At 34.2% G+C, this 26,294-nt stretch overlaps 2 long non-coding RNA genes across 2 annotated transcripts in view; one reads left to right on the forward strand and one right to left on the reverse strand.

The window, feature by feature from the left end:
• The first annotated feature begins 4,772 nt into the window (after window positions 1–4,772).
• Window positions 4,773–25,664, forward strand: LOC113601072 (uncharacterized). The gene is made up of 4 exons (XR_003422212.2): window positions 4,773–4,886; window positions 6,524–6,688; window positions 7,182–7,370; window positions 24,578–25,664. It is a non-coding gene; the product is annotated as an uncharacterized LOC113601072 (long non-coding RNA).
• LOC128314459 (uncharacterized) overlaps window positions 12,176–26,294 on the reverse strand; it is a 62,991-nt gene continuing 48,872 nt past the window's right edge. Inside the window, exon 3 of the long non-coding RNA XR_008296120.1 lies at window positions 12,176–13,379. This is a non-coding gene — a long non-coding RNA (uncharacterized LOC128314459). The remainder of the gene's footprint in view (window positions 13,380–26,294) is intronic.

The following is a 26,294-nucleotide window of genomic DNA, read 5'->3' on the forward strand; positions in this document are numbered from 1 at the left end:
GCTTTGATGTTTGTACGCTGGACAAGATGATGTGTAAGCAACCTCATAATTATCAAACCTCCTTATTATTTAGAAGAAAATTACTAGAGATAAATGTCTTTAAATGTAGGTTTTAAAAAAATGAATACTAAAATTGTATCATTTATGATTTCAATCTATCCACTTAATAAAGCATAGGAAAATAAACTGTCAGAATTATTTTCACTCATGTAAAATAAAGCATTGAACGTCATTTTGGGATATATATTACGACTTTGCAAAGTCAGTAAAGTAAAAATAACAATATATATAAAGGAAATATCACCATTAAAGTAGTGCTATTAAGACAGCTTATTTAATATTAAGTAGTTAAAGAACATTGGGCATCATATCTAGAGGAAGTAGGGTGGGTGACATTATAATTTATCAAATACAAATTTCAAAAATCGATTTGCCCTTCTTCACTAATGCAAGACATAACATTTTACTAAGCTCTCTATTTTAAATATTGAAATAAAACCTAAAACAAAATTCCAAAACCTAGGAAACAGACACAACATAATGCAACAAATTTAGTGAAAACTTACTATCTGGAAAATTAATTTGTGTTGGATCTTCAAAATTATATTAGATCTCCAAAATTTATTCACATTAAATCTTCAAGTGTGTATTTTTTTCTGATTTATATTCATGACATAGTTTTCAGTATGAGATATCAACAGCAAGGAGTTCCAGATCCTCATAAACTGAAGAATTATCTATCATTTTCATTTAAGATAAACCAAGTATAACTTGAACTTCAGAGGAATAAGCAAGTGTTTTGCCATTTAGAATTGGTTGGACAAAGACAAACAGCAAAGAAGGTTAAAAAGATAAAGGTAAAAGATGTGAAACCAGAAATAAAGGCCATATAAAGCAAATATAGTGTGTTTTCAAAGAAAGTTTTCCGTTCTAATCAATTATTATTGCCTTTGTGACTTGATTAAATAATTGTATGTCTATGCTTTAAAATGTTAATGCTTATATTTTTAACAGAAGTGTTTTTAACATGGTACTTCCAATTTTCCTCATTAGGAATTTAATATTTTTTTTTCTATAAGTTTGAATATTTATAAGAAATTACTACGGCATTCACAATGAGTCAAATGATGGAGCTTCCATTTGAAATATATTTTTTTCTTCTCTAAAACAAATCACATATTTTATAACTTCAAGTATAAATACATGGTATCTTATTTATCAGGTATTTGCTTACTTATCCTCAGTTTCTCATGTAGTTCCTAACTTAATTGCTGTGTTTGAAACACAAACATCTCCTTAAAAATCACCTAAGTATGCAAAAATTCCCCTGACCAAGCTAGTTGGTCATAAACAGTGTCACAGCGTGAGGGTAATGGCAATGATTCACCTTACAAATTTGAAATGTGCAGGAGTGACAATCCTCTCATATTTCTATGTATTTCACTAGTCTAGCCTTTATAAAAATCAGATGGATTCTGATTAATTAAATGATTACATATAGAACCCTTCATCTCCTGCCACACATTACAACTCCTGGTTTTCTTAAGGTTCTGAAGGGAGAACACGACACCAATATTTGGGAATATTGGTATAAAGTTGAGTTTATGTAATCCTAAATAGATGAAACACAACATAGACCCCCTAGGTTATGAAACAAGATCAAGCCATCTATAGGAGATGCCATTCAAAAAAGGTAGCTCCAGGGGCGCCTGGGTGGCTCAGTCCATTAAGCATCTGACTCCGGCTCAGGTCATGATCTCACCATTGGTGAGTTCGAGTCCCACGCCGGGCTCAGTGCTGACAGCTTAACAGCTCAGAGGCTGGAGCCTGCTTCAGATTCTGTGTTTCCCTCTCTCTCTCTCTCTCTCTCTGCCCCTCCCTCGCTCATGCTATGTCTCTGTCTCTCTCTCTCTCAAAAATAAACAAACATTTTAAAAAAAGGTAGCTCCAGCGCTATTTCTGAGCCCAGGTGGAAATTCAGCATGTGGCCATTAAATATCAAGTGACTAGATAGCCAGAACCAAGAGCATTGTAAGCTGAACTCTTTCAGACCCACCAAACCAATGTCAAGTAGATCTATCAGCATTCTATAGCAAAATGAATATATGTATTTGGAATTCCACAGGAGCAGGTTCAGAGGGCACAAGAAAGCTGCATGAACAGGTAAGACATATCTCCATATTATTCAACATTTCACTTAGGTCAGACCCATGGTCACATGAGGGTTTCTCTGGGACAAGCTGACAAAGAAAAAAGAAGGTCAATTTCAGTTCATGGTTGGATTGACTCAGTATGTCAGTGCAAGCAAAAGAGCAACTACTGCAATATATTGTTCTAGAGAGACTTGGACAAATAATATCACCCAGACTCTGTCGTTAGCCACTCTATTGCTGGCACAATGGGTACAAGAAAAAGCAGCAATAATGGCATGGATGAAGGTGAGAGATGGGCACAATACCATGAGGCTTGTTCAGAAAGCCAATTTAGCTTTCTTCTATCGCTGAAATTCCAGCCTGTCAGCAACAGAGACCATTGTTGAACTGCAGTACAGATTTATCCCCCAATGTGACAAACTGCTACCTTGCTGACAAACTGAGTACACTGAAGCCTTCCCATGCTGGAAGTGACAGAGATTAACATTGTTTAAGATCTGCATATATCTTCGAAATGGGTGTTCCTTTCCTGTCCTTAAGGCTTCGGCCAAAACCACTATCTGAAGATGTATAGAGAATATGATCCACCAGTATGGAATCCCTCAAAAAACTACCTTGATCCAAAGTACTCACCCTATAGCAAACATGGTAGTGACAATATACCCATGGGATCCACTCACTGAGCTTATCATTTAGTGTTCATTCTGTTACCAGCCTAATAGAGTGATGGAAAGGCCTTTTTAAAGGTCTAACAGGATGTCATTTTACAGAGCCCAACTCTGCAAGAATATGGCGTCATCTCCCAAAACGTGCTATATACTTTAAACTAACAATAATCAAATAGTGCTATTTCCCTCTATAAATAGAATACACTGGCCTAGAAACCAAGCACTGAGTGTAGAATTAATTTGTTTTACCATTACTTTCAGGAATCAACTTAAGAAATGTATGTTTTCTTGCCCCAGAAATTTAGGCACAATACATGTAGAGATTCAGGTTCCCAGGCAGGAGGACACTCTTCCCAAAAGGGATGCAATGTCAACTTTAAGCTACAGCTGCCACCCAGTCATTTGGAGCTTATTATGTAAAGAGACAACCAGGCAAAGAAAACAGTCACATCCTGGCAGAGGTAATTGGCATTTATCATCAGTGGGAGACAGGGTTGGGGTTACACAAAACGGGGAGAGAAGAAAATGTCTGGCATCCAGGTGGTTTACTTGGCTATCTTTTAGAACTCTCCTGTCTAATCTTGATATCAAGTGGCCAGCAAGTGTAATTATGAACAGGGCTTAAATTTGGGGAGATTAATTTCCTATTTGGAGTTTTCCTCCTACAGCAAACTACAACTAGAGTCTGACCTGTTCAGACTTATCGCTCCCACCAGCTTGACTAAATTTTAGATAGGCTTCTTTCAGACTAGAGGCCCCTGACCTACTTTTTCTTAGAGTATTTACTTTAGAAAATCTGAAATTGCAAATTATTTCTCTGCCCTTTGAGATGCAAATCTCCCAGCTTCCTGTCAGTTTTACAATCCAGGAATGTCTTTCTCAAAGACCTGAGAGGCATCCCTTTGAAATGTAATCATCAAGAAAAGATAGGGCTCCAGTTATCAGTCAGTCTCTGTGGGTGGATAGGAGCCTAACTTTGAAAAGGGACAATTAGCATCTTTTCATGTGTCTGTTAGCCATCTGGATGTCTTCTTTGGAAAAGTGTCTAGTCATGTCTTCCACCCATTTCTTCACTGGATGTTTTTTGGGGGGGTGTTGATTTTGATAAGTTCTTTCTAGATTTTGGACACTAACCCTTTATCGGATATGTCATTTGCAAATATTTTCTCCCATTCTGAAGGTTGCCTTTTAGTTCTGTTAATTGTTTCCTTCACCATGCAGAAGCGTTTTACCTCCTCTGGAGACATGTCAAGTAAAAAGTTGCTGCAGCCAAGGTCAAAGAGGTTGTTGTCTGTTTTCTCATCTAGGATTTTGATGGCTTCCTCCTGTCTCACATTTAGGTCTTTCATCCATTTTGAATTCATTTTTGTGTACGGTGTAAGAAAGTGGTCCAGTTTCATTCTTTTGCATGTCTACAGCCAGTTTTTCCAACACCATTTGCTGAAGACAATTAGCAAACACAGATGGTCTAATTACAGTGACCAACCTTCCCCTGATGTGTTCCGGTACTTTTCCTTTGGCTCTCTCCAACATTTAAAATTCCTCCTCTTTTCTTTCAGTGGAGTTGAGCTGAATCTCACCAACTGTAAGTCTCTTGCAGTAGTCTTGAATAAAGTCTTTCTTTCCATTTTTAGCATGCATTTCGTGCATTTTTTTTTCTTTGACAAGTCCTGGAGAAGCATATCCCACATGGGATGAACTTAAGCTAATAAGTCAGTGGATCCGTGTGGCACAAGTGGTTGACGGTAGTGGATATTGTAGTATACCATGCAGAATCTCCCTCTTCCAATACTCACTCATTCTCCCATCTTCTGGGAATGCTGACTGCTGACTGCTCTCAGCAGTGTCTCTGAAAATACTTTCATCTGAAAATATCTGCTTCCTCATCTAATGGTTGACCAATGGGAGGTTACTTATACCCAAGCTTTCTTTTCATTTGGGAGAACTCTGAAGAAATCCTACATATGCAGTTATTCTTTAGACCACATTCATTACTACTATTTTGACACTGTTGAATTTCACCCCAGTCCTGTAATCCTGGATTAGACCATTCATTTTCTTAATGGTAAGAACACTGCTTCATATTAATTTCGAATGCCCAGATAATTATTCAAATGTAAGTTTTATATACCCAATTATATTTGTTTTCTTAATTTTATACTGTTAACAGTTTTGAACCAATAGCCTTTATGATAAGAATTTTTAAATGCATTGTTACACTCAGTATTCATACATGCACTTCCAAGTTTTGTTTTATTGCATGTGCATTTTTTAATATTTTGAAAACTGTAAACTGTGAGAATGACTTAGATATTCATTCTATTAATATCCCAGAACAGTTCACTTTCCATTGCCTATTTTAAAATTACTGATTTTACTGATTCAAATGTTTTGCATATTTTTATCACCGTTCCTTTAATGTTTTCTGTACACTCAGACACATCTCATTTGTTTATCATGTAATTAATGATGTGTGTTTATTTCTCTATGTTCATTTCTCTTGTTTAGTAACAAAAAATAGGAGCACATTTATTAACTAGTTACTATAATTTCCATCATCTGAACCAATAGCACAACTATGCTGTTCTCACAGAGTTAATTTGTTTATTTTTTAAAAATGTTTATTTATTATTTATTTTGAGAGGTGGGGGGAGGAAGGGCAGAGAGAGGAAGGGAGAGAATCCCAAGCAGGCTCTGCTGTGCCAATGCAGAGCCCAATGCAAGGCTCAAACTCATGAATCATGAGATCCTGACCTGAGCCAAAACCAAGAGTTGGTCACTTAACCTACTGAGCCATCCAAGTGCCCCAATTTTTGTATGAGGTATTTTGTATGGAGGAAGAAACAAGTCTCTTGATGCTATCAAGTTGCTTAAGTATCCATAGCCTTTCCTTTCTTTCATCAGGCTACGCTGCAACTTAATAGTCTTTTGTCTCTTGCTTTTTGTCTCTTAATAGTCTATTGTTCTTGCCTTGATGTGTATTTTTCCAAAAATAGGAAATATGATTGGATCATACAATGTTTAGGAATTTTATACATGTTAACTCTGTGTTTAATTTCACCTTCCCTATTATAGTGTCACCAACCTGACAAGAAGGCCTTGTACTTCAATAATCCCCCAAATCTACCAATGTATAGAACACACAGTGGTTTCTTTAAATATTTAACAAATGATTGTATGGGCAGACAGTATAACCTCCATAAATATGGCAACATGATTTCAATGTGTTTTAATTTCTTAAAGGGTACAGCTATACTTGGCAAAAATCTATTTGGTGATTCTGATGCTATCTAGGAGTTACAGTTTATGAAGGCTTAAGGAACCAAGAGCTTGGTTATTACATCAGAAGAATTTCTAGAGCTCTAACACAAATATTGACAAAGCAGCTTTGCAAAAACAATATAATTTCAAATGTAGTTTCTGATAAGGCTCATTTTCCAACAAGCCTTCCTGCTTGTTGGAATAAAGGCTTGCTAGAATAGAATAGAATAAAGGCTTCCTGCTTGCTAGAATAAAGGCTTCTTTGCTTACACAAACCACCTAAAGAAAGAGATATAGTGCACACATATTAGCCTCTAATTTTCTTTTCCAGAATCTTACATGAAACTCAAACGCATCATCAGAAATGTTTGGCATCAATACCACTCAAGTGACTGATAACAAACTCCCTTAATGTCAAGAGCCATTCCATTTTTCTTTCAGGAAGAATAAGGCCATACCTAAACATATTAAAATATTATTCACTTTGACAATGGAACTAGTTCCAAGACATGAACTATTGCTATATTAGAAACAAGAAGCAATCAGTATTTTTCATTGCCTAAGAATCTCTATACTACAAAAAATCCATCACTTCTAATGAAATTGGTAAGTACCTAGGAGGCAAATGTCTTTCCTTATTTCTACTGTGAAATCTGGGTTGAAATGAGCAGTTGTAGTTAACTCGCATTCCTATTAACCAGAAAAATTTAGCCAATAGTGAATAAATTTATCAAAGCTTTTGGAAAATGACATAAAATTTTCATTAAGATTAAAAGGACTATTACAGTTCTATTTTAAGTAGACCTGTACTTTTCTTAATATGAAAAACTGAGAATAACAGTAAATTTACTTTTATTTAAATTATATTGATTAATCAACAAAAATATCACTTAGATTCACTTATCTAAATGATAGTAATATATAGTTGAGCTTATGTGTGAGGTTTTTAATACAAATATCATCTTCAATTTCTGCCTATAAAGTGATTATGTAGTACAATTTATGCTTTCTTTACTGTGTAATTGGTTTATCAGTAACTGTTGTGTCAACAGCAAATCATATTTTCTGGTGCATTAATCTTAAGAATTTTTCTTTCTAGACACACAGAAAATGAAGCCACATGAACATCTGAAAGAGATTAAAATGGAATAAAAAGTCCTCAGTAGAATTTTAATGTATTTTTATATTAGCATCAAAGACCAATATTTTATGGCTTCGGATATATGCTTGCAACACAATTATTTTAAGATACTTATTAGAAATCACACAGTGGTTTTAACTTACTAAGGTAAGTCACCTTAATGGTAACTTAGGTATAATTGGAAATTAGATAAATACTTTCAGGCTGATAATGCTCTTAAGGAGTTATTTACAAAAAGCAAAAAAAAAATCTTAAGTATTGTTTTGAATAGTAAAGTTAGTAAAGAATAAAATTCTATTAATCATCAAGAGAAATTGCACTTGAAATAAATCAAAATATAACATTTTGTAAATTTTCAGAAAAATAAATAGGCTATATATTTCACTTTGCATGACTAGATTTCAGTAGTTGTAGTTTTCCTTCCTAACATTAATTTAAATTTTCAATATATACTTGCCTGTGTGAGATCACTTGATTAATGCCAGTCTGTCTCATTAGAGAGAAAGCTACATGAGAGAAGAAAGCATGGGTGCTTTGTTCTCTATCTCCCAAGTTACACTTTGCCTGGCATATGGAATTAGTTTAATATATTTTCTGAATACATTAAAAATAAATGGACAGGGGCACCTGGGTGGCTCAGTCGGTTGAGCGTCCGACTTCGGTTCAGGTCATGATCTCGCAGTCCGTGAGTTCAAGCCCCGCATCAGGCTCTGTGCTGACAGCTCCAGCCTGCAGCCTGCTTCGATTTCTGTGTCTCCCTCTCTCTCTGCCCCTCCCCCACTCATTCTCTCTCTCTCTCTCTCTCTCTCTCTCTCTCTCTCTCTGTCAAAAATAAATAAAAACATTAAAAAAAATTTTTTAAATGTCTAAAAAAAATAAATGGACAATATTACCTAAAAAACTATCTGATTCTCATTAAATGCTTTGTATGTGACCAGACACTGGACCAATAAAACAAATACAAGATATACCAAATGACCATACGAGTTTAATAAAAAACATTATGCATAATTTTGTGTTCAATATTATGCTTAATGCACACAATTTGAAGAAATACATAAATATAGAAACATGATAGATGACAGACACTAGATAGATAGATAGATAGATAGATAGATAGATAGATAGATAGATGATAGATAAATAGATAGATCTGGACACTTCTGGTCCTAAATTTCCCAATCCCATTTTAATTTCCAAATTCAGTTCTATTTTTTTCTAATTTCAAATGTAATTTGAAATAATAATTTTGTGGCTTTCTGATCCTTTCTGTAATATTAACTACTAGTAATCTATAACAGTATTGTTTTTATCTCAATGATATTGTTTTGCTTTATAATTGGCTATCTTATAAAACTTCAAAATACACTTTGATAACAAAGACAAAAAATAATTTTATGGCAAGTCATTTATTTCTCCACACGTGTGATAAAGTTTAAAACATGGTATTTGGAAAAAATTTACAATCTAGATGGACATCAAAACCAAAAATTTAATGAAATCATCCTATAATCATATTTGTCATGAATGGCCTTTGAACTGTAACTGTTCTTTAGTAATCAAAGAGTCATTTTGTCTTCTCATTGGATCCAACATCTACATAATTATATAACTTTTAAGTATGTGTTTTTGGAAACCTATATGGATATAATTTACATAGCCACATGTTTTTATGTGTTCATTTTGACCTAATTTATAGAGATAATAAGTATACATTTTCTACTTTTCTACTTGCATGTTTGGTAATTTCTTCAACAATTTCTGCAGTGTTTTCTAATATTCTTATATGAGATTATAATATATCTGAGGTTATACTCGAGCGATGCAACACGATAGTATGCAGTATACCAAAGCTTTTGGCTAATTAATGTAATTCTTGTATAATGAATTTTTATTTGTTCCATAAGTAATATGAGCATTGAAAACATAGTTTTTGTCATACACATATGTATTAGTCTGCTGGGGCAGCCATAACAAAGTACCACACACTGAGTGGCTTAAATAACAGAAATTTATTTTCTCACAGTTCTGGAAGCTGGAGGTCTCTGATCCAGATGCTAGAAAGTTTCTGGTAAGATTTCTCTTCCTGACTTGCAAATGACTATCTCTTGCTATGTCCTCACATAGTCTTTCCTCTGTGCATTCGTGGAAAGCCAGTGAGCTGTGATGTCTCATTCTTTTTTTATAAGGACACCAGTCCTATCAGATTAGGGCCTCAATCTTACCATCTAATTGAATCTTAATTATCTCCATAAAGGCCCTATCACCAAATACCATCACATTGGAGGTTAGAGCTGCAATCTATGAGTTTTGGGGGAACACAGTTTTATCCAAAACTATATAGAGTTTCCTTTATCTTCCCAATTACAACACATTTGTAATTTCAAATGTGGATTTTACTGCTTTTGTTTTGTTTGTTGTGTTGTTATCTTTAAGTATATAAGTTTCAGCCACCTAGGGGTCATCACTGACCTATATCAATATTATGTACAATGTGTTTCTTCATAAAGCAGTTTGAACAAGTATTAAAAGTTTAGGTTGTGTTTTTTTTTTCCAAATTGCAAAATATAAGTTAATATCTGTTTGCTGATCTCATGACTAGTAAATTTTCAATGTGAAAATATAAACACAATCTAACTTGGCATGTACCTAAACCAATTGCTATGGAAATGATATCATGAAATATGATCATGGATGTTTTTTAAATCATTACTCCATTTATTAAATTTGAATGTATAACATATTTCTAGGTCTAGTTTTATTGATAGATCAACTGCAGTTTTCCTCTGCTACAAGGCAAATGGCAATCAAAGACTGATCATAGAGCTTTAACAATATTTCTAGTGTGACATGGGATTAAAATAATCAATACAACTCATAACACTGCACTTTCATATGAGGTCAAATGCTAAAGTTTTGATTCTTGGATTATCTCCTGCTGGTAATTGTGCCAGATTGCATTCTGATAATTTCCCACCATAGTGAATAAATGTTAAAATGTTTCAAAATTCAGAGTTGTGTGACAGGAGTTGTTTACAGGATTTCACAGTGTCTATCTCTTGTAACTCTGTTCTGCTGACAGTATGATGCTTGTCATTCAAGTCAGTATACACAGGGTTCCTGGAAGCTGGATTTATGAATAGTTTTCCTGGTGTACTTTTTTAATGGAATAAATACATAATTTTATTAGATTTTTAATGACTATAACAACCATACAGTATGATTGCCTAGCTCATGTATAGCCCATGCAGAATGATAAAAAGTGAAATTTACTTACCTTTATTCTATATTTTGTACCACATGTGATCACTTGTCAATGGCAGTATTAAAACATAATTATGTCAAATACTATTATAAAAATCTTAAGAGTTGAAATGGATTTTAAATGTTATGTATTGAAATGTGTTATCCCATACACAACTAAACTTCGTAACACCTATAATATGATATCATGGAAAGGACAATGAAATACACATGAGGAGAGATGAATTCTAACTCCTTCTCTCCAACTGATTATGAGTAAGACTTTGGGCAAAACAGTTAAATTCTCTGAATCTCAGTAACCACATTTATTATCAGTGCTGCCTAATTTTCTAGCTCTCAGTATCAGTAAACTTCACCCACATGATTTCCCTGTATTCACACAAGTCAGTGATACATTGCTGAAACAGTCAAGGCCCTAGCTTGAGCGTGGTTTATCTTCCCTTCACCACTCCATTCCTTTTCCTACGGATCTCCTTTCCCTCTCCCCACAAGGGGCCTCCAGTCATGAATACATCTTGGATTTTCCCTGGAAGGGCTCTTGTTACTGAGATGTTGTCAATGTCATATTTTGTAAGGATATATTTCACATTAAAAGTTGAGGGTTACGTGTGTGTGCACACCCATGTGATTTCACACCCATGTGATTTCAATATCTTATTATCAATTGACCATTAAGTGGAAAGTGATACAGACCATCAACTACATGGATTTTCTTTTTTGTTTTTTTAGAGAGAATGTTTTTAAAAAAAAAAAATTAAACTTTATTTTAGAGCAAGAGAGAGAGGTTGCTCAAGTAAGGGCCCGGGACAGAGGCAGAGAGAGAGAGAGAGAGAGAGAGAGAGAGAGATTCTTAAGCAGGCTCCATGCTCAGTGCGGAGACTGATGGGGGCTCAATCCCATGACCCTGAGATCATGACCTGAGCCAAAATGAACAGTCAGTTGCTCAACTGACTGAGCCACCCAGACTCTCCAAGTACGAAGATTTTCTATATACTACATCAGCTGGAACAATTTTTCAAGGAGAGAAATGAACAACTCTTTCCCTCCAATGTTTTAACTGCTGGAAACTGAAGCACAACACTATTTCCAATAGCAACTATCTGAACAGTAACAATTTCATACCCTAATTGTGACAACAGTCACATTATTTATTAGAATACTTCAAGCAGTTGGTGGATGATGTCAGCAGGTTCACTCACACATGTTGCTGTTTCTAAAAAGATGTTTTTTTTTCAAAATCTGGAGATTAAGTATGGAGATATGGTTCATATATATCTAGGGGAAACTTGTGTTTTAAAGCCTGCAAGGACTAAATATCAGTTGGCTTTTTCACTCTTCCAGAATAATTACTATGAAAGTGAATTCTGTGGACATCAAAGATTTTTTGAGAGAAGTCATTTCTTTGTTTAAAATTATCTATAAATAAATATGTTTGCCAACACTGACCCAAATGTCTTCATGGAATATTTGGCAGTAATTCCAGATGTATCTTGGAAAAGACAGTCATTTGAAAATATTTCTTAGAAGTTATTAGGTTTATATCCCACAAGAAAGATAAAGCCTGAGTATATTGTTTTCTTAAAGAAATAACTACTGCGTTCTTAAAGAATGTTTTCACTGATATTTTATATGCCAAAAATGGTCAAAATAAAGCCAAATATACCAAAAGTTTCAAGGCTGAGAAAAATATAAATATTGAGTTAGTGTTATGAAGTATTATAAAAACTTCAGAGACAATATATCTAATATTGGACCCCAGAATGTTTATGTCATTCAATTGTGCACATATGTGTGTTAATTATGTGTGTGCATGCGTATGTGTATGCACTCTTCGTGATGAACATGAAGTAGTCAGTTTTATTTTTATGACAAAACTGGTAGCTTCAAAACCAATGACTGAAATGGATATGCAAATGTAAAGAATTAATTGTTGGCAGAAGAAATGAAAGAAAATGGAAGAGACAGAAACAGCTTTTAGAAAGACAAAATCACTGTGCATAATATGTCAATGTGAGTAGAAAAATGCAAAATTTCTCCCATTTACTGATAAAAAGAGGCACCTGAACATAAACAAAGGGCTAAGAAAGGGCTAGACTCTGAATCACAGGACAGGGATGAAGTGAAACCTGGAAGAAGAGGCTTTACAGAAAGTGGAAGAAGCAAATGAACACGATGAACTTTATGAGACGAATGCTGATGAAACATGAAAATGCTAGAAAATGCCAAAAATGAAATTTAATATAAATACGGTTATTCTTTTTCGACATGATCTTTCTTTAAAAGCAGTTACAATTAATCTCTTGTAGATATAGCATGGACGAGACGTATGTCTCCTATTAATCTCTCTGAATCTAACTATACGCAGTATTTGTTAAGGTTAAAGTTACTCAGAGATGGTAAAGTTTATGAGGTGTTAGTCAACTCTGAGTCAGAGATTACTACATATTTAACATTCTCAGTTTCTTTCTGTATTTGGACACACACACACACATACACAAAGTGCATTTCCCAATCATTCTTGCAGTTTGGTAACCTCATATGACCAAATTGTGCAAATGAAATGTCAGCAGAAATGATATCTACCACTTCCAGGCTTAGCTAATGGAAACCTACAAGAGACACATGGACTCTTACTTTCCACCATTTTAGGTTAAATGTAGGAGAGGATCATGTCATAGAAGTTAGCAGAGCTCCTAACTGAAGAACCATGGGTTCCCTGAATGACTTTTTTGAACACAGCATCTTCTACTAACCAGTATCAGACTAATAATGATGTAGTTGTTTAAGACTTGGGATAATCCAACCTTCAAATAATGGTGGTTTGCCAATCAAAGCAGTGACATATCTAATCATGCAGAGTCCAGGAGGAAACAGTTGAGGTCTTTGAAGTCTCTATGGTCAAATACAAGAAATTGTAATTAGCAACTTCCCAAAACATTTTCAACTAGAACTATATCCATTTCAGAGGACCTAGATGAAAAAATAAATATTGTAGTCTGGATGAAACGATGTGGTATCTGAAAGTCCCAATTCTCTGGAGCACTTAGAATAGCACTATTGTCCAATGAATCCCCAAATCCAGCAGGTTCATTAAGTGAAGAACTTATGAAACTACAACCCACTGCAGACAATTTTACAAACCAGGGAAAGAATGGGAACAGGGTTCTCTCTCAAAATCTCTCTCATTCTCTCATATTCTTTATCCCTTCCTCCCTCCCTCACTCTCTTCCTTTTCTCACTCTCTCTCCCTAACACACACACACACACACACACACACACACACACACACGTGTGTGTGTGTGTGTGTGTGTGCATGCATGTGTGTTAGAGAGGGAGATTTTAGAAATTTTTGCTATCCAAAAAGTATACAACATAAGAAACTATTCAAATCTTTTGCTATTCAAAAAGTATACAACATAAGAAACTACACTTTGGAAGAGAGTTGCCTAAGTTGTTAAAATTTATACTGACAGCAGCCTTTAACCATCAGAAAATGTACTTCAACAGAAAACAAAGATTTGAACACATTTGGTTTCTATCATGTGAATAGAAATAAAATAAGAATAGTCCAGACTCTTTAAAATTTGTAAGATTTAGTTGAAATGTCAGAATTCAGTGCATATGATATTTAACATTTTTTCTTTACTCATTAATTTAATTTATTTACTTATTATTTAGAGAGAGCAGATGGGGGAGGGGCAGGGAGAGAGAAAGAAAGAGAGAATCTCAAGCAGGCTCCACACCACGATTGCAGAGCCCATTGCAATGCTCAAACTCACTGTGAGATCATGCCCTGAGCGGAAATCAAGAGTCAGATGCTTAATCAACTGAGCCACCTAGGTGCCCGATATTAATGATGTTTTAAATTGCACTTTTGTCATATCTCAATAAATTGTCTGCCCTTGAAGTTTAGTCAAAAGTCTAACAAAGAATTATACACAAGACCGCCCTAAAGTTAAGACTATCTGTGTACAATAGGGGAGCCTGGGTGGCTCAGTCGGTTAAGCGTCCGACTTCGGCTCAGGTCATGATCTCACGGTCTGTGAGTTCCAGCCCTGCATCGGGCTCTGTGCTGACAGCTCAGAGCCTGGAGCCTGTTTCAGATTCTGTGTCTCCCTCTCTCTCTGCCCCTCCCCTGTTCATGCTCTGTCTCTCTCTGTCTCAAAAATAAATAAACGTTTAAAAAAAAAAGAATGTGTACAATGTATTAAATAATTCCCATTAAAATTAAAGATTTTTTAGAAAAAAACTCAGAATGACTAATTCTAACATTCTTCAAAACTTTACACTTTTCTGATATTTCAAACAAGCAAAAAGGAACATCACACTAGTGGAGAATACTAAATAAAGAATATTGAAATAATACTTAGGCCATGTGTGATGTGACCCACTATTCAGTAGTTACTTTGTTACTACTGACTGTACACATCAACTTAGACTGGTATAGCTTCCTGTAATTCATTCTGATAAAATCTTTGGTGAGTTCCTCAGGCAGTTGTGATTTTACTGATAGATACTGAAAACTCTTTTCCTATACTTTAATCATCATCAGAAGAGAGACATGACACAGCACAGGAAATCATTGTTGTTTTTTTCTTTGGAGACAAGTATCCTGATTATTCTTATTGAAAGTCAGACTTTATACAGCTCTAGATTATCTGTGGAATTAGCAGGCAACAATCAAAATACAGAAAGACGAGATGTTTCTCTATGACTATATTTTTGGATTCAAAGAATTAAACTTACCCCATCAAAAAGAAAATGGATGTAAAGCTAATAACTAAGTAAAACTAAAATACAATGATCAAGCAACAAAACCTTAGTTGATGTCTAATGGTAGGTTATTTTACCTGAGCCATTTTCCTCTAAGCAATGGCAGCAAAATTACAAGTTTGAATTCTGATGCCTGTGATAAGTATCCTAGTATTTAAGGATTTGTTAGAAAATAATTCCTTCTACGGTGTGTGCTTCTGATGGGGCAAATAATTTCTGTAGAAAATATTAACAAAAAAATATCCTCACAACAACTTCAACGTTAGCCATAATTTTGACCAATATACTTCAGGAAGCAGAATAAATAAATGTCAGTAGCCACTAGAATTTCAAGGTCAGTACTGCTTCAAACTTGGTCATCTTAGAAGTTATGTAAACAGGGATGAACAACTTTCAGTCATGCCAGTAAGTCTATAATGATCTATTATTATTATTATTATTATTATTATTATTCATGGTTATCTTATTCTCATCCTTAATACTTTTCATATAGCATGGACTTTCTCTAGTTTCCTCAATGAGAAAAGCCCATCCATCTTGATTTTCTCTATCTCAGCATTCTATCTCATTTATACATTTTGTTTCCTTTCTTAGTCTTAATATATTTACTGCATATAAATGCATATGATGTGGTATACTTGAGGGCAGAGGCCATATCTGTCTTGTTCACATAGCAGCCCATTAAAGCCTAACAAAGTACTGGACACATAATAAGCCATCAATAACATTTGATGAATGAATTAATATACTGTGAATATTCTTGTTCAAATCCAAATACATTCAAAATCATTACATAGACCATATCCTCATTCATAAATTCTGGTGGTATAAGAGACATATCAACCCTTATAGAACAGTTCTCAAATATTATTCTTTCAGCTAATCAGGTAAAATACAGTGTCATCTCTCTGGAAGAAAAGTATTTCTTTTATATTATTGTTAGTTAATAGCTAAACATATATCTCTGAAAGAACTACATCAGAATTTAATTCATGTACATTTATTATTCTGGTCAATGTACTATATATGAGATTCTCAAGTGTTTCTTAACCAGAAGACTAACAAAGTTGTCTAGGTTTTCTAATCTATTGTATAGCAGAAGTGATGGTTATACAACCCATGTACTCTTCCCTGCTTTCTCCTTATCCTGGAAAAGTGACAGATACTATGTTTCAACTGTAGAACTCTTTTCAAAGACTGCAAGGAAAAGACAGTCTTCAACATGAGAATGACATCCCAGCATCATTTTCTCTTTTATTTCACAAAGTTCTCTTTGGCAGAGGTTCATGACAATCAGAAGTTTGTTTTTTGGATCTTTAGATCTGAAAATATGCTGGGTGACAGTATAGACAGTTGGCAGCCAATAAAGATAAGTTTTACCTGTCAAAACTTTCATAAACTATTTAGGTAAAGAAATATAGATGATTTGGGCAAGTTAATAAAAATAAAAATTTATATCAAAGAATACCTCTCAATGAATATAATGTGGAAAGTGTTGAAATAAGATTACATTAATAATTGTGATACATTTAGAATCACAATCTCAAAAATACCTTTACAATTAAAGACATAAGATTATAAACAGAAATATACACACATGTGTAAGTATATGTGTACATATATGCATATGTATAGAGACAGAGGTATAATCTGGGTGATTTTACTGAAGAACAACAATAGGAGAAGGCAGAGGGTAAGAATAGAAAGTACCCCAGAAATGCACTAGGCGGGTATGGACAGCAGTAATGGCCATAATACCCAAGGGAAGGTAAAGACTTCAGATTCCATTCATACCCGTGTCATTAAACAGAAGGTTCAATGTCCTAGACAAGCAGGACTCCTCAGGAGCAGTAACAATACATTAGTAATTTAACAAGTAAAATCACAATTCTAGTGTAGTCTGTCAGTATCAAATAAGAGCACAACCAATGGCTATGAGCTAAGGACACAGAACAGTTCCTTGCAAAGAGAGCAGTCAACTAAACAGGATGCAATTCTTGGAATGGCTATTAGCAGAAAATCAAAATGCAATTTTACCTTTAGGTAAGAAGAACAGGAACATATAGATTCATTAGGTAACACACTTTTTATTTTGGCAAACTTTTTAGACTCCTAAACTTCTAGGCTCTTAGAATTTTAGACTGTTAGACTCTTTTGGTTTGGGACAGTTTCACAGACATTTTTTACTTTTGATGATCTTTACAGTTTTGAGGACTACTAGTCAGGGACTTGGTAGAATTTTTCTCAATTGGGTTTTGTCTGATATTTTTTCTAATGATTACAAGTTTTCAGGAGGAATACTACACAGATAAAATGACATTCATACCTCATCAGCACTCACTGCAGATATATAGGAATGCACTTAAATTTTGTATATGGACCTTGTATCCCTCAACCTTGCTTTATTTGCTTTTTAGTAATTTTGAAATTATGGATTCCATTATTTTAGTAGGCATAAAGTTATTCAGGTAATCGATTTCTCTGAGTCATTTTTTGTAGTTCCTGTCTTTCAAGGAATTGGTACGTTTCATCTAAGCTATGAAGTTCACAGGAACTGTTCCTTTATTATCCTTTCAATGTTCATGAGTGTCAGTAGTGATGAACCCTGCTTCATTTCTTAAATTGGTAGTTTGTGTCTTTGCTCCTTTTTTGTTTAAATTAGCCCATCTGGAAGTTCATCAATATTACCTATTTTTTTCAAAGAACCAATTTTAATTTTATTAAAAAAAAAATTTGAACATTTTATTTTTTGACAGAATGTGAGTAGGGGAGGGGCAGAGAGAGAGGGAGACACAGACTCCAAAGCAGGCTCTGGGTTCTGAACTGGCAGCCCCAAGCGGGGCTTGAACCCATGAACAAGAGATCATGACCTGAACCAAAGTATGACGCTCAACAACTGAGCCACCCACGTGCCCTAATTCTCATTTATTTTATTTTCTTTCTGCTTACTTCATTTTAATTTTCTTCTGTTTGCTTCAAGTTAATTTGTTATTTTTCTAGTTTCCTAAAGTAGAAGCTTATGTTATTGATTTTAGGTCTTTATTCATTTATAATATATGCATTTAATGCAATAAGTTTTTCTCTAAGTGTTGCTTTAGCTGCATTCAACAAATTTGGATAAGTTGCATTTTAATATTTATTTGGTTTAAATTTATTTTTTAATATGTCTTGAGACATCTTTGGCTCATGTGTTAAACATCTGAAGTTTAATCTTCAAGTATTTGATAATTGCTTCTCTTTATCATTAATTTATGTTTAATTCTATTATAGTCTGAGAGCATACTTTGTAAAATTTCTATAACTTTAAAAATTTTTAGTGTGTGTTTCATCATTCTAAATGTGGTATATCTGGGTGAAGCTTGAGAACAATGTGCACTCTGCTCCTTTTTTCCAGGAGTATTTTGTAAAATGTCAATTAAAACAAATGGATTGATAGTGCTGTTCAGGGCATCTATAGCCTTACTAATTTTCTACTTACTTGATGTATATGTTGCTGGCATAATCATTTTGAAGTCTCCAACTATAAAGTGAGCTTGTCTATTTCTCTCATCAGTTTTATCAGTTTTTTTCTTTATGTATTTTGGTGCTGTGTTGTTAGATGCATAACTATTTATGATTGTTTTGTCTTCTTAGAGAATTGACCACTTTATCATTATGTTTTGCCCTTCTTCATCTCTGATAATTTTCATTGTTCTGAAATGTGTCTTGTCTTAGATTAATATAGTTATTCCATTTTTCTTTTGTTAGTGTTTGCATGGTACATAGTTTTTTTATCCCTTTATTTTCAACCTTTTTATCTAAAGTTATTTGTTGAGTGCCTAATCGAGGCACTCAATCAAAGCTAGGTGCTCATTTTTCTTGACTTCTTAGTTCTATGTGTTCACTAATCAATTTATTTTCCTATGAGGAGTCAGGAAGCATAAATTCCCCAGGCTGCTCGCAAACAGATGGATCCATGTGACTTGTTCTAAAACATGGAAACATGGATAAAAATAATGGGTGCAACTTCTAGGCCAGTTTTTAAAATGATCTTAAAACATTTAACTCCCTACATAGTTTCTCTGAGATTGCTGAATAGTTAGAAAAAAGAATCTGACAGATGACTTCAGGATCCTAGAAATGGTATAGCCATGTAGTCTTGAGGCACCTGGGTGGCTCAGTCAATTAAGCGTCCAACTCTTGATTCCAACTCATGTCATGATCTCACAGTCATGAGATCAAGCCCAGTGTTGGCCTCCACGCTGAGTGTGGAGCCTGTCTGGGATTCTCTCTCTCTCCCTCTCTCTCTCTCTCTCTCTCTCTCTCTCTCCCTCTCTCTCTGTCCCTCTCCCGCTCATTCTCTCTTTGTCTCTCTCTCTCTCTCTCAATAAATAAACATTTTTTAAAAAAGATCCTAGAAATGGTATACCCATTTAATCTCAATGTAATATCTAAATATAGACATTTAATTTTGCAGTGGCATCTGTATATAATACTTTTTGATATTCATAATATGACATAAGAAAGCTTTTTATTTTATTATTTTTTAATTGTTTATTTTTTAGAATGAGAGTAAGCATATGTGAGGGAGGGGCAGAGAGAGAGGGAGAAAGAATATCAAGCAGGCTCTGCTGTCAGCACAGAGGCTGACGTGTGGCTTGAACTCACAAACCACCATGAGCTTATGACCTGAACCAAAATCAAGAGTTGATGCATAACAGAGTCACCCACACACCCCAACATAAGGAAGTTTTTAAAAATAACATCTATATAGGGGTCCCTGGGTGTCTCAGTTGGTTGAGTGTCTGACTTTGGCTCAGGTCATGATCTCGGTTTGTGAGTTGGAGCCCCACATCGGGCTCGCTGCTATCAGCACAGAGCCATCTCTGGATCCTCTGTCCCCTCTCACTCTGCCCCCCTCTCAAAAATCAACAAATATTGAAAAAAATAAATAACATTTATCTAAAACCTGTGCTTGAAACTGAGGTCAAGGTGGTTATTGTGAGCCCCTTCTACTATATGATTTTAGCAAGGCACCTTCTCTGACCATTTGTTCTGATCTGTTAAATTATTGTAATTAAACCATACAATGTTAAAGTCCTTTTTGGAATTATTAGGAATTGTATTTTAATGCTCTTTTCTTAATAATTTGTTCCCACTTTGCCCCTAAATCTACTACTCATGGTATGCTAAATTACTGTCTGTGACATTTGCTTATTTTCTGTATTTCCCAGCTATGCTATATAGAGAAGCAACTGAAATATAACATGTCTCTTTGTCAGACATTTTTACCATTTTTATTTTCAGTAGTTTATAAGGAAACCTCAGAGATTGCTTCAGGGAGGAAAGGGAGGTTTGTCAATGCTGATTATTCCTTATTTAGCATAGCAATTCTGTTCTTACAGGAGATTTAATTTTTAAAATGGCTTTACCAATAAATGAGAAAAATGGAACATATAAGAAGGAAAAGAGAAATATAAAATAAAATGAAAAGTAAATTGAAGAAAAATGAGAAAAGAAGGAAAAGATAAAAGGACAAAAACAAAGAAAAAGTTTGCATTATACCTTGCCGTTTGCATATTTTATGTTCTTATAATTTTTAAACTCTGGATCTTCTTAGGCACAAAGGAAGATACAGTGAAGAGAGCAAGATGGCTTCAAATTAAAATTCTTTTCACCAAATACTGACAAGTTACCTAAGTTCTGAAATTCCATTTTCTGATTTTTTTAAAGATAAATGTCCTGTAGGATTGCTACGTGATTAAAAACAACAACAACAACAACAACTAAACCAAAACCAATGTACTATAGATATCCAATATGTGTCTAGTATCTTTAAAATAGTAAACAGAATGCTTTACCTACATCATGATGTCTGGCTTAGATTCATGGCTCTCACACTTAATTATAGTATAATTTGAATAATTTATTTAACTTTTTTAACCCAGATGGGTGATTTATCAAATGGGAATAACCCTACCAAATCTGTGTTACCTTGATATTTTGAGGTCTTATCAAATGACCCTCAAAATAATGTATATGAATATCCTTTATTCACTGTAATGTGCTATGTAATTGCAAGACATAATTATAAAAAAGCCATTAGCTCATCCATGTACATGAACTTATTATGCCCTATTATCTTTTTTTGGCTATCAGTCTACTTTTCAACGTAAGTTTTAACTCAAACAATAGTTTAGTTATAGATGTATAGATTTTTGTGTTATTCCAAATCTGTCGTTGTATAAAAATGATCTCTTTGTACCTGCTAACATTTTTTTTTGGAGATAAAGAGCAAGAGTGCGAGCAGGGTAGGAACAGAAGAATTGGGAGAGACAAAATCTCAAGCAGGCTCTAGGCCCAGTGCAGAGCCTGATGCAGCAGTTGATGTCACAACCACAAGATCACTACTTGAGGAGGAATCAAGAGTTGGATGCTTAACTGAGCCACCCAGGAGCCTCTAACATTCTTTATTGAATAAATGTTTACTTAAATTTATTTCCTATTTCAATTTAGAGTAATTGCCAAATCAGAATCAAGATTGAAAAATTTGGCCACTAAAATGCACATAAAATTTTAGTTTCCTACAATGTTCTGGTAATCTGTTCACCTAAGATAGTTATTTTTGTTAATTTATGTGGTGTGATGTCTTGGAAGTTAGCTGTAGATCATCAGTAATAATTGGTAATAAGTGCTTTGTTGGCAATATCAAATTATTTTATCTTTTGTTGATATCTGGATTATACATTTTTCAAGGAAATTGGAAATTAAAATGTTAAGTTTCATGTTATCTTCAGTAGGTCTAAATAGATAAAACTGAATCAAGGTGAAATTGATGGAACTCTTCTTTCAGTGGTAGTTACTATGTTTAAATTCAAAGAGAAAAAGAATATCTCACTGAATGATCTTAGAATTTAATAAATCCCTATTTTATTTCGCAATTAAGCTCTAAGTCTCTTTCTTTTCTGCAAAATTTGTTTAATACTTTGTTTTGGTGGTGAACCTTTAAAATAATATCAATAGAGGATTTAGCACAGTATCTTCATAGCACACTGAAAGAGGGAATGTATACATCTAGCCAGTAGAACAAATAAGCTATTCAAGTTCTAACATAATTTAAAAAAATCGTTCTCAACAGACTTTAATTCTGATTTCCCTGTTTTCAAAATTTAATACAGAAAAATATGCCTGCCATTTTTCACTCTAATAAAAATATGGCAGTAATGTTTTTTATATACACTTTTCTACATGAGGATGTCATGAGATTGTTCACAATTTTGACAATTATGCAGAACAATAATACATAGAAAACTACAATATAATCAACTTTTCTATAGAATCTATAAAATACATAATTTTAAATACCTATTACATGAATTATTATTGCATTTATTTCAGTGATATTTGCATTTTCAAAATCTTCAGTATCATACCAAAAGATTTATAAAACACATTTTTTACATTACAATTGAAGTATCAGCATAAAGCATGAAAATTATAAAATAAAAGCTTATTCAAGATCACGTATTCAAGTGAGAAAATGAATCAAAATATTCTCCCTTCAGGCGAACATTAAACAGTAAGTTCACTTTAGGCAAAAGGAATAAAATACAAAGAAGCCATCAGTAGCCTCAACAGACTACTTGCAGCTATCGAAAGCTACTTGCAGAATAAAATTATTTCTCCATTCTTTTTCTAGATGCTCCAAGTACACTGTGTTATTAGTATATGCATGAGCGCTGTGGTAAGGAGCAGTATTTATTCCAAACCCCTCTACTCTCTTTCCTTGCCATGTCTTCCCTGAGATGGAGTATATGCCCTTGCCTCACAGACCATTGAGTTTGTTCATGAAACTTATTTGTCCAGTGGAATGCAGACAAAAGTGACAGAGCACCATTTCTGAGCATAAGTCTTAAAACACATGGCAAGTTCTACCAGCCCTTTCTCTCTTCTGCCATCTATCATAAGAAATCTATGCCATAAAGAACCATTGACCTTGCAGCATGGGTCACAGACTAAGAGATATGTGGAGAAGTCCCGGGCATAACCTGTGGCCTGCAGTCTGGAGAAAATCCAAGCTGACCCCACAGGGCACCTTAAAGCCACAGATAATACAGATTTGTGAGCAAGAAAGCAAAAGGCCATGTGCTAAAAGCTACACGTTTGGGGTTGTTAACAATGCAGAATTACCATAGCAAAATCTTTTTTTATACAAGAATTATTTTATAATTTGAGAATATGATAAAGAGAGGTGATTCTTAGAGAGTCTGACCCAATACTTCAGTGTAATTCACTGGGCAACACTGTTTTGGCAGAATCAGAGTTGACTAGGGCAGTAGTTCATAACTATGATTACAATGTAAAATTAACGAGGGTGCTTTAAAAGAAATTATGCTTAAAATCCATGCTGAGAAATTCTGTACCGATTGGTCTCAGTGGGATTTAGACAGGCTTGTTGATTATTCCCCAGATGCCTTTGTTAGGCAGCAGGATTGGGAGTTCCTGACCTATGGCTAGCTGAGATCTACAGGAGCATAAATTCATTTTTAGGAATACCTTTTGAATTTACTGGTAGTGATTTTTATTGGCTAAACTCACAAGAAACATATATATTGACCAATGTATCAATTTATTAGATTTCACTTCAAAAATTTCTGCATCAGAGCACCTGAGTGGCTCAGTCGGTTAAGCGTCTGATTCTTGATTTGGGCTCCGGTCATGATCTCATGGTTTCATTGGTTCAAGCCCCACATAGGGCTCTGCACTGGCAGCACAGAGCCTGCTTGGGATTCTCTCTCTCTCTCTCTCTCTCTCTCTCTCTCGACCCCTCTCTGTCTGCCTCTCCCCAACTCGTGCCATCTCTGTCTCAAAATAAACAAGTAAACCTAAAAAAAAATAAAATGAAAATTTCTGTATCAATTAGACAGGCTCTACTTTTAATGAGCATCACAGCTAGTCAGCTAGTTCTACTTTCATTAGCACATTTGTCACCTGTCTGCTTGTCCCAACCTCAGGTAAGTGCCAATTCTCGGATATTTCCATTAATGTAAACTAACAATAATATAAATGAATGTATTACAAGTGCAAAATTATTTTCAGCAGCTGTTTCTGGTTTTCTTGTGAAAAACATGAAGCTGTGAGTATAATTTATTTTAACTTCTTTTTAAACTTCATTGGGATAAAAGACACTATTATGCTTACAATTAGCACTTACTTTTCATCTTCTAACAAACATAATTTAAAACTTTTAACATGCCTTCGGTTTTGAACTTTCCTTTGCACCCCAAAATGTTATGGCTTAACATGGCATAACTATTCATCATGTCTTATGATTCTAGGTGCTGACAAGAGGCTGTTTTGTTTTATGTGGTATTGGCTAGAACTGCATTCATCTGGAGACTCAACTATGTGGAACATTTAAGGTGACTCCTACAAAACCGGCACCTGTCAGGAGCTCAGGGTCTTTCTTCTGGAGTGTCCCTGTGGTCTTTTAACCCACACCTCTCCTTTGGATAGGCTTTCTCCCAGCTATGCAGCTGGGTTCCAAGAAGGGTTACCCCTAACAGCAAAGATAGAAACTACAGATATCTTATGATGCAGTACCAGAAGTTACACCATGACACTTCCCCTGCATTCTCTTGGGCCAAACAAGTCACAGGGTCTAACCAGAGTCAAGGACAAAGAAATAGGCACTTTGTCTCTCCATGGGAAGGAGTGACAGAATTTGAAAGAAAATTTAATCCACTGTATTTATTTCAATTCTACTTGACTGTGAGCTCCAATAACTTTGGAGCAAAATAACTTTTATTCATGACTGTGGTAGAAAAATATCATTACATAAAAGACACTTAATGAATATGTGTTGAATTCTTTTAATATATAAAACCAATCTAATGCATTGGCATTAAAATTCTTGTTTAATTTTTAGAGTTATGATGGTTCAGTCTCACATCTAAGTACCACATAATCCTACAATTTATGTAATGTGATATCTACACAATAAAATGCACATATGCAGAGTTTAAGTTATTTCAGACAGCCACAAACTAAATTGAAGTTTTATCTTTGTATTATCAGTATAAATAGGCCTGTTAATCAAGTTAATTGAGTAAACAAGACTAGAGGAACACTGGTTAATTTAATCAAGAGATAAAACTGTCCATGAGACAATAAAAAATTTTGGAACCTTTCAGAATATTGTTAATATCCAAGTGTAAAATAAAACTAACTGTATTTTGGCTTAAACAAGTACATATAAATTTATAAGTGTTTTAAAAACATGTTTTCAAAGATTCAAAATAAACTAAAAGTGATTACTATTTTTGAAATTCATAAATTTTTATACTTTTCCTTGCAATTTGCATATCAGCAGTAAAGAAATGGTTCTCTGGTTTGTGCAGTTATGAAAGTCATATTCTATAATTGTTTAATGCCTAACTTTTGATGTATGTGTTGGTAAATAGCCCAGGGTTTAAGTAAACATTTGCTATTCATCATCTTAAGAAATAAGACCATTGATTTATAAATGTATTCATAAAGCAGAGCTGCAAAAGTCATGGGTGAGTAATTTAAAAAGGTATTTGTTCTCTCTTTATTGAATACCATATGCCATACATACCTAATTTTCACAATTGCATATTTCAATTTTCATGAAAATATAAACAAAGAGGGATAATGAAATATAATTGATCATTATATGTACCATTACTACTGCCTACAATAAACTATACTGTGTAAAAAGAAGCAAACTTCTTCCAAGAAATGAATAGATAAATACAATTCCTTTATAAAAGCAAAAATTACAATTCCATTTTTTAACATTTCATGCTTATAAATATGCAAACATTACTCCATAAACTCCAACATGTTGCTTCTAAAACTGCAAATAATGGCAACAGGTAATTTTTTGCAGGAAAAACACTATAATTTAGTTTAATTTTGGTTTTTCCCCTGACACACTGGAATTCATATATATATGAATGTATATATGTATGCATGCATATATGTATGTACATTCATATATATGTAGCATACATACATACATACATACATACA

This window comes from Acinonyx jubatus, chromosome B1 (assembly GCF_027475565.1).
Source record: "Acinonyx jubatus isolate Ajub_Pintada_27869175 chromosome B1, VMU_Ajub_asm_v1.0, whole genome shotgun sequence".
Lineage (NCBI taxonomy): Eukaryota > Metazoa > Chordata > Mammalia > Carnivora > Felidae > Acinonyx > Acinonyx jubatus.